Source organism: Phalaenopsis equestris, unplaced genomic scaffold, assembly GCF_001263595.1.
Source record: "Phalaenopsis equestris unplaced genomic scaffold, ASM126359v1 Scaffold000312, whole genome shotgun sequence".
NCBI classification, from domain to species: domain Eukaryota; kingdom Viridiplantae; phylum Streptophyta; class Magnoliopsida; order Asparagales; family Orchidaceae; genus Phalaenopsis; species Phalaenopsis equestris.
In genome coordinates, this window is record NW_018164754.1 from 54,050 (window position 1) to 66,282 (window position 12,233).

Consider the following 12,233-nt stretch of genomic DNA (forward strand, 5'->3'; position numbering starts at 1 on the left):
CCCGACGCTTATGTGCCCACATTTGGGCGCGCTCCAGAGGAGCCAGGTCTATGCGCTAGTCATGGGCGCATATGCGCATGCTCATTTATATTTGTGCCTAGGCGCCAACTATTGGTTGCCTATGCGCTCAATTTAGGCGTAGCTTCCCGAGAGCTTAGGCACCTAAGCGTTAGGGGTGGTTCACGAGTGGGATTTGGTTTTAATCCTGAATTCGAGCAACGAACTGCAAACTGGCTATTTCTTCCTTCGGTATTCAATGAGCATCCCGATGAAGTTGAGGAGTGTAGAAGAGGTGAATTTCGGTGATTCAGTGTGATTTTTTGCGTCAGATTTGAGAGGGAAAATTATGGAGTGACTCCGGTAAATTTTTTTTGTGTTTGGAGAGAAAATTTGTTCGAGTTCTTTGTAAATTCTTCCAAATTTCATAATGAAATTTTTTTGTAGTGTGGTTTCGTGACTTTTTCCCATTCTCGGGTTTTTCTACATAAATTCTCGTGTATTTTTCTGATTGTTTTGACTATGTTTTCTTAAATTTTTTGTTCCGGTTTTCTTAAATCCTGTGATCCTATTTCGCGATAAAATTAAAAGGTGACTCTTTCGAAGTAGTTTCCTTAACAAACTAATATCAGAGCCAAGTTCGATTCTAGAGAAATGGCTGAAGAATCAAAGTTCAAAATGGAGAAGTTCAATGAGACAAACTTCGCTTTCTGGAAGATGCATGTGGAGGATTTGTTGTATCAGAAAAAGTTATATTTGCCACTATAAGGAATCGCAAGGAAGCTATAGTCTATGTCTATGGAGGAATGAGAAGTGTTGGATTGAACGACACTGAGTTTGATTAGGTTGACACTTTCCTCATCTGTTGCGCTCAATATTGTGAATGAGAAAACTATGGTGGATCTCATGGTGGCACTGGTCAAGACGTATGAAAAACCTTTTGCTTCCATTAAGGTTTTTATGTTGAAGAAGTTATTTAACATGAAGATGGTAGAAGACAGTTCAGTGACAGAGCATCTCAATAACTTCAACATTGTGATCAGTCAGTTGTGTCCTATGGGGATTAAGTTTGATGATGATGTCAGAACATTGGTGATGCTATCTTTGTTTTTGGAAAGCTGAGATGGTTTGATAACAACGGTGAGTAATTATTCAGGGATTTCGAAGTTGAACTTCAATGACATCGTGAGTTTGATGTTAAATAATGAAGTTCGTAGAAAAGCAACGAATTGTGAATCTTCAGTTTATCTGCCGAATGTTGATAACATGGGAAGGAATTTGAGCAGAAATACAAAGAGAGGCAGATCCAAGCTCAAGAAAGGAAAACACCCAAGTCAAGCAGAGGAGAATATTGGAACTGTGGTAAGAAAATATATTTCAAGAAGAACTACAAAGCTCCAAGGAAAGTTGGTGGTGGAGGCAAGAAAGTAGTTTCTCTATTAATGTCTTCACTGGTGAAATCCAAAGTGACTTCCTGGTGTTATCCCTAGTCAGTGCTGAATCCTGGATAGTCGATTCAAGTGCCTATTTTCATATTTGCCCCAATAAAAATGTATTTAAAAACTACACTCAAAGTGATCTAGGGAAGGTTTATTTAAGAGATAACAAAGCCTGCATTATAGTTGGAAAGGGTGATGTTGATATCAAGTTGTCAAATGGAACAGTCTGGAAGCTTACTTAATTTAGTTAATTTAGAAATATTCCTAGTCTCAAGAGAAATTTTGTCTCTGTGAGCCAGCTCACAAAGTCAGGACTCGTGACTATTTTCACAGGTGATTCGTGGAAGGGGACCAAGGGGGCATTGGTGATTTCTCGGGGCAACATTGAAGGAACCATTTATCTGATCAATAAAATGTCTGATTTCATTGATGTGGCTGGAACCAGGGTAGATACAGGTATATGGCACCTTAAATTTGGCTATATGAGCGAGAAAGGTATGAAATCCCATACTTTCAGAAAATAAGCTTCATGATCCGAAATTATTTATCTGAAATTCTGTGAAGATTGTATATATGACAAGCAAAAGTAACTCAAGTTAGTGCATACTGTTGTATGGGATCCTACCCCAGTTCAATACATTGGAGATTCTTGCTATTTTGTCGCATTCATTGATGATCACACGAGAAAGGTTTGAGCATATTTCTTAAAGCAGAAATCTGATGTATTTGAACACTTTAAGAAATGGAAGGCTATGGTAGAAAATGAGACAAGCTTGAAGCTGAAGTTTCTCAGATCAGATAATGAGGATGAGTACAGTGATCAAAAGTTCAAGAATTTTTGTGCTAATGAGGGGGTCAGGCATGAGTTCACTTTCCCAAGATCACCGTAGCAAAATGGTGTGGTTGAGCGCATAAACAGAATAATCACGGAGCGTGCTAGGAGCATGAGGCTACATGCAGCTTTGCCAAAATAGTTTTGGGCTAAAGCAGTTAATACAATAGTTTATCTGATAAATTGTAGTCAATCTGTACATTTGAAAGAAGGCTTACCTAAAGAAGCTTGGAGTGAAAAAAATGTTTGTATATCTAATTTAAGAGTATTTGGGTGTTCTGCATATATGCATGTTGATGCAGACTGCTAAAACAAGCTTGTCTCATAATCTATCACGTGCACCTACATTGGATATGACTCATTAGTTTGGGTGTAAGTTATGGGATTATCAGAATCAGAAATTCATCAGGAGTAGGGGCGTCACGTTCAATGAAATGGAGATGTGCAAAGAAAAGATTGGAACTCAGGATATTTTGCTAGCTAATTCGAAAGAATCCAGATATGTGGAGTTAGAAGATACTAGTGATCGAGAAGATAGAGAAAAAACAAGTGTTCAACCAAAATGAGCACTGGAAGTTTCTCAGTCACCTGTTATAGAAGTTAGGAGATCCACCAGATTGAAACAACTCATACAAAGGTATTCTCCTTCTTTAGTTTATTTATTATTAACTGATAATGTCAAACCAGAGTACTTTGAGGAGGCCACTTAATTTGAAGATGCATGGGAGTGGGAGCTCGTCATGAATGAAATGCAATTTTTTTATTCAAATCAGACTTAAGATTTAACAGTTCTATCAAACGACAAAAGAACACTGCACAACAAGTCGGTCTACAGGCTAAAAAATGAGTCAGATGGTAGCAAGTGTTGCAAGGCAAGGTTTGTTGTAAAGGTTTTCCAGCAAAGAAAACGATTGGATTACTCTGAGATCTTCTCCCCAGTGGTGAAGATGACTACCGTCATGGTTGTGTTGAGAGTCTGATAACAGTGGAAGATCTACATCTGGAGCAGGTGGATGTAATAATAGTTTTTTTTACATGGAGGTGCAATCACAATGTTACAAGGTTCCAGTCAAAGAGGATTTTGTCTGTAGATTGAAGAAGAGTCTCTATGGTTTGAAGTAGACCCCGAGACAGTGGTACAGGAGGCTTGCAGATTCATGTCAGAAATGAGTACATGAAGTGTCACACAAACCACTGTTGCTTCATCAAACATTTCAGTACTGTTATATTTTGCTTCTTTTGTATGTAGATGAGATGCTGATTGCAGGAGTAGATATGAAGAAAATCAGAGACTTGAAGAATCAGTTATCAAGTGGGTTCGAGATGAAGGTTTTTTGGTCCAACTAAGAAGATCCTTGGGATGAGAATCAATAGAGATAGGAGTGTAGGAACACTAAAGTTGTCTCAGACAAAATATGTGGAGAAGATTCTACAGAGGTTCAACATGAGTGAGGTGAAACCATTCAGCACTCTTTTTGGTAGTTACTTCAAACTATCTAAGAAGCTATCGTCTAACTCTGAAGCAGAACAAGTTCAGATGGAGAGAGCTTTGTTTGCTTCATCAGTTGGAATGTTGATGTATGTGATGATTTATACCAGACCAGATATTGCATATGCAGTGGGAATGGTCAGCATGTACATGTGCAATCCAGACAGACATCATCAACAGACAGTGAAGTGGATTCTCAGGTATTTGAGAGGAACAATCAACAATGCACTTTGCTATGGAAGTGCAAGGATTAGTCTACAGGATTTTGAAGATTCATATATGGCAAGAGATATGGACAATAGAAGTGCAATGGGATATATCTTCACATTATGGAACACAGCAGTGAGTTGGGTTTCCAGGTTGCACAAGATTGTTGCACTGTCAACTACAGAGGCCGAATATGTTACTATCACTAATGCTAGTAAGGAGATGATTTGGATACATAATTTCATTGCAAAATTGGGCAAGAAGTAGGGAATTGGAACACTCTACAGTCGTTTTTCATTCCAGTACAAAATACATCCAGCTCAGGTATCCTTTCATTCAATATCTTTTAGAAGATTGACAGTTATTTCTGGAAAAGATACACACAGTTGAGAATACTACGGATATATTGACGAATGTGGTGACTATTGAGAAAATGAAGCTGTGCTTGGCTTCAGTTGGGTTTCATGAAGGTTGAAACCGGGGGTAAGCCACACCACAGTACGTGACCACGGTACGTGACTATGAAGGTGATTCAGATGGAGCTGCAGGTACAGAGGATTGGTGTTGTTATATTCTCCAAGTGGGATATATTTGGGTTGTGGAGACCAAGCACAAGACACCGTGCTCATATGCACCCACACTTGGCGCTTAACCGCCAAGGGCGATTTGCAAACGGGATTTGGCTTTAATCCCAAATTCAACGATGAAAACCGTAGTTTGGCTATTTCTTCTTTCGATATTCTTCAACAATTATCCTAGTGAAGGTTAGAAGTATCGAAGAGGTGAATTTCGGTGATTTAGCGTGATTTTTTTACGTCGGATCGGAGAGGAAAGATTGTGTAGCAAGTCTTGTAAGCTTTCTTTGTATGTGGAGAGAAAACTTGTGTAAGTTCTTTGTAAAACTTTTTGAATTTTATAGTGGAAATTTCTAGTGTTGTGGCTTTGTGTTTTTTTCTCGTTCTCGGGTTTTTCCACGTAAATTTTCATTTAATTTTTTGGTTGCTTTGATTGTCTTTTCTTAATTTTTTTTTTTTACGGTTTTCTTGAATCCTATGATCTTATTTCAACACAAAATTAGAATGTGATTCTTTCGGAGTAGTTTCTTTAACACTAATCCCTTTCCTTCTCTAAGTGATTATAATACTACTTTTATTCCTTGATTCCTATGATCGTTGCAGTTGGGTCTATCTCATGTACACCAAATTTGAAACCACATGATATTCATTACCTTTCACAAAAATAATGCTTACCCAATTTAACAAACTTATAAACTACTTCAGATTGAATGGAGGAGGAGAATACACCTCCCATCACCTCAGAGATTAGATGTACTTTCATGGCATAGCCCATCAGTTCAGCTGCTCCTATACCCCAAAACAAAATGGCCTAACCAGGTACAGGCACAAACATTTAGTGGAAACAACTCAGACACAACTCAATACAATTCATCTTCCCTTCCATTTTTGGGTAAACTCCTTGCTCACAACCACCTACATCATCAACAAGTTACCATCTTCTAAAACTCACTTAAAATCACCCTAACAGCTACTACATCACTCGAAGCCCGCATATGCTCACTAATAGTGGTGTAAACGAACTGAACACGAACGAACAAAGCTTGTGTTCGTGTTCAGTTTGTTTGAAATTTAGTTTGTTTGAAATAAGCTTGTGTTCGAAATTGTTTGTGAAGTCACTGTTCGTGTTTGTTTCTTAACGAACGAGCCAAACACGAGCTGTTCGAGAACGACGAGCCAGTTTGACATCCCTAATATTAATATATATAAATAATATATTTTATTAATTATCTAACTTATATTATGTAAATATATAATATCTATATTAGTATATTACTAATATAGTATATTAATATATTATTATTAATTTATTATATATAATTATTTTAAATTACTTTATATTTCGAACAATAACGATTCAAACACAAACGAACACATCATTGTTCGTGTTTGGTTTGTTTAACAAACCGAATGAAAAAAATTGTTCGTGTTCGATTTATTTGCTTTCCGAATGAATCAAACACTAACTCTCTGACAAACCAAACACGAACTGTTCGGGAACAACGAGCTTTTTTGACAGCCCTCGCACTTTCGACTGCTGCTGTTGTTTTCCGTAGGAGCAACCTACCTCTACTCACAAATTCTCTCCCAAAATTTCGCCCTGCATATTCTTGGATGCAACACAAATCACAAGGATTGTCGCTGCCATGACATGTAATTTGCCAAAATAATCATCCTCAAATATGTAACATTCAATGGGCATACCTTTCTCTACCAACAACAACCACTCCATCACCTACCCCTACCCATATCCCTTCCAGCTCTACATTTTGCTTCCACATTAAGTTCATATCATCTCTTTCTTCACATCATGGCCATCAATCTAACATCGTGCGCTTAACTAGGTTAGCAAACCATTTGTTCGAAACTCAATCTCCGGCTTCTGCATCTATTTGAGTTCCACGCTCATTCCTAGTCTGCCAAAAAATAAGTGACCATCACTAGATCATCAACAGGAGCAGAATAGAATAACAGGCCCTCGCCTCAACCACTGCAGATATTTATGTATGGACATGGCATCTTCTGCAGGAATTCAAAGTTTCCATCACATTTCCTACGATTATATACTGCAACAATATCTCTGTCATTACCATTGCAACAATCCAGGTTTATTTTGCTCGAACCAAGCACATAGAAGTTGATTGTCACTTCAACCATGACCACCTCAAATCAGAAGCCATACTCATCCATAGGACTAGACTGCCAATATCTTCTCAAGAGCTTCTTATGGACAAGTTGACACTCCAATCCATAGACTGTCAATTTGACGAAAAAAATGATAGGTGTGGAGTTCACATTCATGCGGGTTACGGTACAATTATGTTGTACACGGTTGTATTTATGATTGTACTCATGAATACAAGTGTACAACATGACTGTACTGGAGTTGCATACTCCGCACAATAATTTATCCGTTCTCTCCATAGCAGGCAAACGGGACTAATCATCTCTTTAACTGCACAAAATCCGACCGTTAATACCAGCCAGCTGATGAACTCTTGCATTCACTTCAGTAACCCTCTCTACCACTGTAATACGATGACTGACATGTGCATATGCGAAATAATGCATTTCTACCTTATCTTATGTTTGTCTGTATCTTTCTATACTGGCTGCAGCTTCTGACAGCTCCACTCTAATATATTGCTTAGGGGGTGATTTTTAGAAGATGCGGGCCTACTTGCCATGTGATAAGTTTTCATTGGACTTCGGATACAAGATTTGAGTCCAGACTTGAGTCCAGGATACAAAAATTTTTCTATCATGAGTTTCTAATTCTCATGATTTTACCCAATTCTTATGTTTTACATATTTAACACCTAAACTTTGCCTTTGACACTCATACAATCCAAATCTTTCATATCACATTATACATACCGATTTATTAACTTTTCAAAAGCAACGTGCACTTAATCATGCATACAAAAGGTTAAATATATAAAAAAAAATTAAAGTTTAAGTGTTCGATACGTAAATACATAGGAATTGAGTGGTAGGTATGTAAATCTTCCCTTTTTCTGGGGTGGATTCGTCACTTATGGTGCAAGGGTTCTCATGATCTCATCAAAAGTTATACTCTTTAAGTTTTTTTGGGATTTTCTCAACCTAAGAAAAGCCATATCATAAATGAAGCAGAGTTACTTGTCACGCTCCGTCATATTCGAGAAATCATCAAGACGCATAACATAAATGAAGCAGAGTTACTTGTCATGCTCCGTCATATTCGAGAAATCATCAAGACGAGCACATGATGAAAGATTCTAGAGAAGGTCAAAGGGGCTCTAGAATAAGGCTGATTTAGTGCTAACAAAGAGCTTTAAAGTCGCACGGGTGACTTGAGAAAAGTTAGTCCGTGACATACTGATCTGTATGCACATTGAACAAGTTGTTGGATAATGCTGCACATGAGCACTTTTGTCAAATTCTGTAAAGCCAGCCATTCTTTTAGGGAAATTTACAGCCTCACCATATCATAATTATCTATTTACATATTTAACATCGGAAGTTTGATATTTACATTTATAACACTAGTTTTATTTATGAAAAAAGTGTATTTTATTTTTATAAAATTAGTAAGAGCTGTATTTTTGATGTGATGTTAAAGATTTAAATGTTGAGTGGTATAAATATAAGAAAAAAATTAGATATTAGATATGCAAATGCATGAGGTGATATGTATGAAAATGCCATTGGTCTCCCATTTGGGTGGGGCCCATGCTTGTATGTGCCTAGGAAGTGAGAGTAATGAGCATGTATGGGGTGAATGTAGGGGTGTAAACGAACCGAACACGAACGAATAGAGCTTGTGTTCTTGTTCGGTTCGTTTGAAATTTAGTTCGTTTGAAATAAGCTCGCATTCGAAATTGTTCGTGAAGTCACTGTTCGTGTTCGTTTCTTAACGAACTAGCCGAACACGAGCTGTTCACGAACAAGGAGCCAAATTGACAGAAATATTAATATTTATATATAATATATTATATATAATATATTATATTAATTATATAACTTATATTATATAAATATATAATATATATATATATATTATAATTTATAAAATTTAATTTTTTAAAATATCATAAATTTATTATATATAATTATTTTAAATTATTTTATATTTCGAATAATAATGATTCGAACACGAACGAACGCATCACCGTCGTGTTTGGTTCGTTTAACTAACCGAACGAAAAAAAGTTGTTCACGTTCTTCTCATTTACTTATCGAACGAATCAAACACGAACTCATTGACGAACCGAACACGAACTGTTCGCAAAAAACGAGCTTTTTGACAGCCCTAGGTGAATGGGCCTCAAATTCATCATATTTTCATTGCTAAGGTATTTTAATGGCCTTATATTTTATGGATACCGACAAAGAAGTTAGTCCATGAAATATTAAGATTTGAACTTAGATTACAAGTACTTTCATTGGTAATTAATAAACTAGTAGATAGCATGAGTCATAAGAAGAATTTATCTCATGTATTCAAGAAATAAAATAGGTTGGAGTAAATACCAAAGAGATTGTAGTTTATTTTTTTTAACTTTGATATTCAGGTAGAAGTCATACTAGAAATGATGCTGGTGTAATTATACATAAGAGTTTCAAAGATAATATTATATAAACTAAAAAGATAATATTATGAAAAGTAATAGAATTGGAGATAAAATTATAGCTCTAAGGATTGTTGTTAATACTAAGATTTTTATTGTTATAATTCTTTATACTCCTCAAGTAGGTTTGGATATATGTTCATAAGAGAAATTTTGTAATTAATTAACATAATTAATACAGAAGGTGGCTTTTGAAGAATGAATTTTTATTGGAGGAGATTTAAATGGATGTGTTGGTGTAATAATATAAGATTTTAGAAGTATTCATGATGGCTATGATTTTGAATAATTTGATAATGTGGGTATATTGAATTTTATTTTAGCTTAAAGATTTTATTATTGCTGATATTCTATTTAAGAAAAAATATGAGCATATTATCACTTATAAGAGTGGATCTAATAAAACACAATTTGATTATTTTGTTAAGAGAAAAATAGATTGTCAAGATTTTAAAGATTGTAAGATCATTCCAAGTCAATAAGTTAAGTACTCAATATTGATTATTATTTTATATTTTGAGATGAAGGTTTGTAAGATAGAAAATATCAATGAAATATTGTCATAAAATTTGATGGGCGCTTAAAAAACACAAACAAAGTTATTTTTAATGAGTAAATATCAATATATTAAAAATTGGGATGCTCATGAAGAAGCTATTAATATGTGTGATAAAGTAACAAGTATTGTTAAGCAAGTTGTAGAAGATATGTTTGGAGATAAAAAACTTGTGGTAAAATAATAATGTGCAAGAAAAAAAAATTTTTTATAAAAATTGGTTTAGATGTAAAAACTTGTAGAATTAGAAAAAAAATATTTAAGGTGTCCCATAACGAATTTAAGAGAACAATCTGTGAAGCTAAAAAAAATTATCTTTATAATAAATTAAATACTTAAAAAAGGTGAGTGATATATGTATAAACTAACCAAATAAAGAGATAATAAAATTAAATATTTAGTTGAAGTAACGTGTTTACGATGATAACCTGAAGGTATTTTTTTTTTTAGTTGAGAATATTCAACATAGATGGTTGAGATAATTTGAAAAATTTTTCAATAAAGATTATGAAAATATAACTGATTTAGGATCTTAATATCGTAAATTATAATTATTTTTTTTCTTATTTCTAATGCTTCACTAATAAAATGGAAGTTGTGGAGGCATTACAGAAAATGAATTGTAAAAAATCAGTAGGACCTGATGATATTTTAACTGAAGTGTGAAAATATTTAGGTAAACTTAAAAAAATCTTGGCTTACTAAGTTTTTTAAATATTATTCTAAAAATTTAAATGATATTTGATGATATAATATATTGATTAATATTTGTAAGAATAAAAGAATTGCAAGAGAGTGTGCATATTATAGATGAATCAGGTTAATATGTCATACGTTAAAAGTAGAGAGTAATTGAGCACATGTTCCGATGTCATACAAAAATTTCCTAAAATCAGTTTGGATTCATGCCAAACAAGTCTACCATTTAAGCGGTATAATTATCGAGCTATTTGATTGAGAGGTATAATTATCGATCTATATATATATATATATATCGTTATTATTTTTTTCTTAAGATTGGCCAGAGGTTATTAGGCGAGTTTCCTGACCAACCTCTTGTGTCTAAGAATTGCGTTATGCACAAAAGCGGGATCGAACCTATGTCGGTCTTACAAACTCTGTCAATCAAAGAGTCACGGTAAGCGTTACACACACACGTGCTCGCGCGCGCGCGCACACACACACACACATGATTTTTGTTTATTTAGAAAATTATTATGATAAGATTCCAAAAAAAAAAAAAAAACTTTGTATTCAAGTCATTAGAGATATGTATACTGAAGTTGTTACTTGTGTTCGACATAAGGGGGATTGACCAAGTATTTTTTGCTTATCAGTTGAACTATATCAGAGATCAACCTTAAGCTCATATCTTTTTGCTCTAGTTATGGATGTTTAACTAGGCATTTATAGGAGTACCATGGTGTTTACTTTTTGCTAATGATATTTTTTTTTTGTGGATAAGACTAGAGAGAGAGTTCAATAGAAACTTGAATTATGGAGGTGTACTTTAGAGTCTAAGGGTTTCATTTGAGTGTATCTAAAATTGTATATGTGAAATGTAATTTTAGTAGTGGTAGATCTAGTGGTGGCGCTATAAAAATGAGTGGTCAAATCATTAAGAGCAGTAAATGTTTTAAATGTCTCAGATGTGTCAAGTCTATTTTTCAAAGTGTTGATGATTTAGATAGTGATTTCATTAGTAGAATTCAAATTGAATTGTTGAAGTGGAGGAATGCATCAGGCCTATTGTGTGATAGAAAGTACTGCTCATGCTTGAAGAAAAAAATTATAAGATGGTGATTGGCCCTGCAATGCTTCATGGCGTTGGACGTTGACTTCTAAAAGAGAAGCATAAAATTATGTCATGTTTTGTTGAGAAGAGATTGCTCAAGTGGATGATTGGCTTTACGCTTAGAGACAAAATGTGAAACACATATATCCATGAAAGGGTTGGAGCACCTCCACGGGCAAATAAAATTTGAGAGAGTCACTTTAGATGGTTTGGTCAATTAAACATCAATCATTTGTTGACCAGTAGGAGAGTAATTTTTTTAGATTTTACTTGTGCTAGGAAAGATATAGCTAGACCTAAAAAAAAACTTAGGCATGTTGTCTGGAAAAGTAATCTTAATTTATTAAAATAAAACTAAAAATTGACAAAATGGAGAAAAATGATTCATGCAGCGGACCCCATTTATTGGGATAAAATTCTTATGTATTTTTTTATATATCCATTAAGTCATATATATATTATATATATATATCGTTATTATTTTTTTCTTAAGATTGGCCAGAGGTTATTAGGCGAGTTTCCTGACCGACCTCTTGTGTCTAAGAATTTCGTTATGCACAAAAGCGGGATCGAACCTATGTCGGTCTTACAAACTCTGTCAATCAAAGAGTCACAGTAGGCGGTACACACACGCGGGCTCGCGCGCACACACACACATGATTTTTGTTTATTAGAAAATTATTATGATAAGATTCCAAAAAAAAAAAAAAATTTTAAATTCAGTTATTAA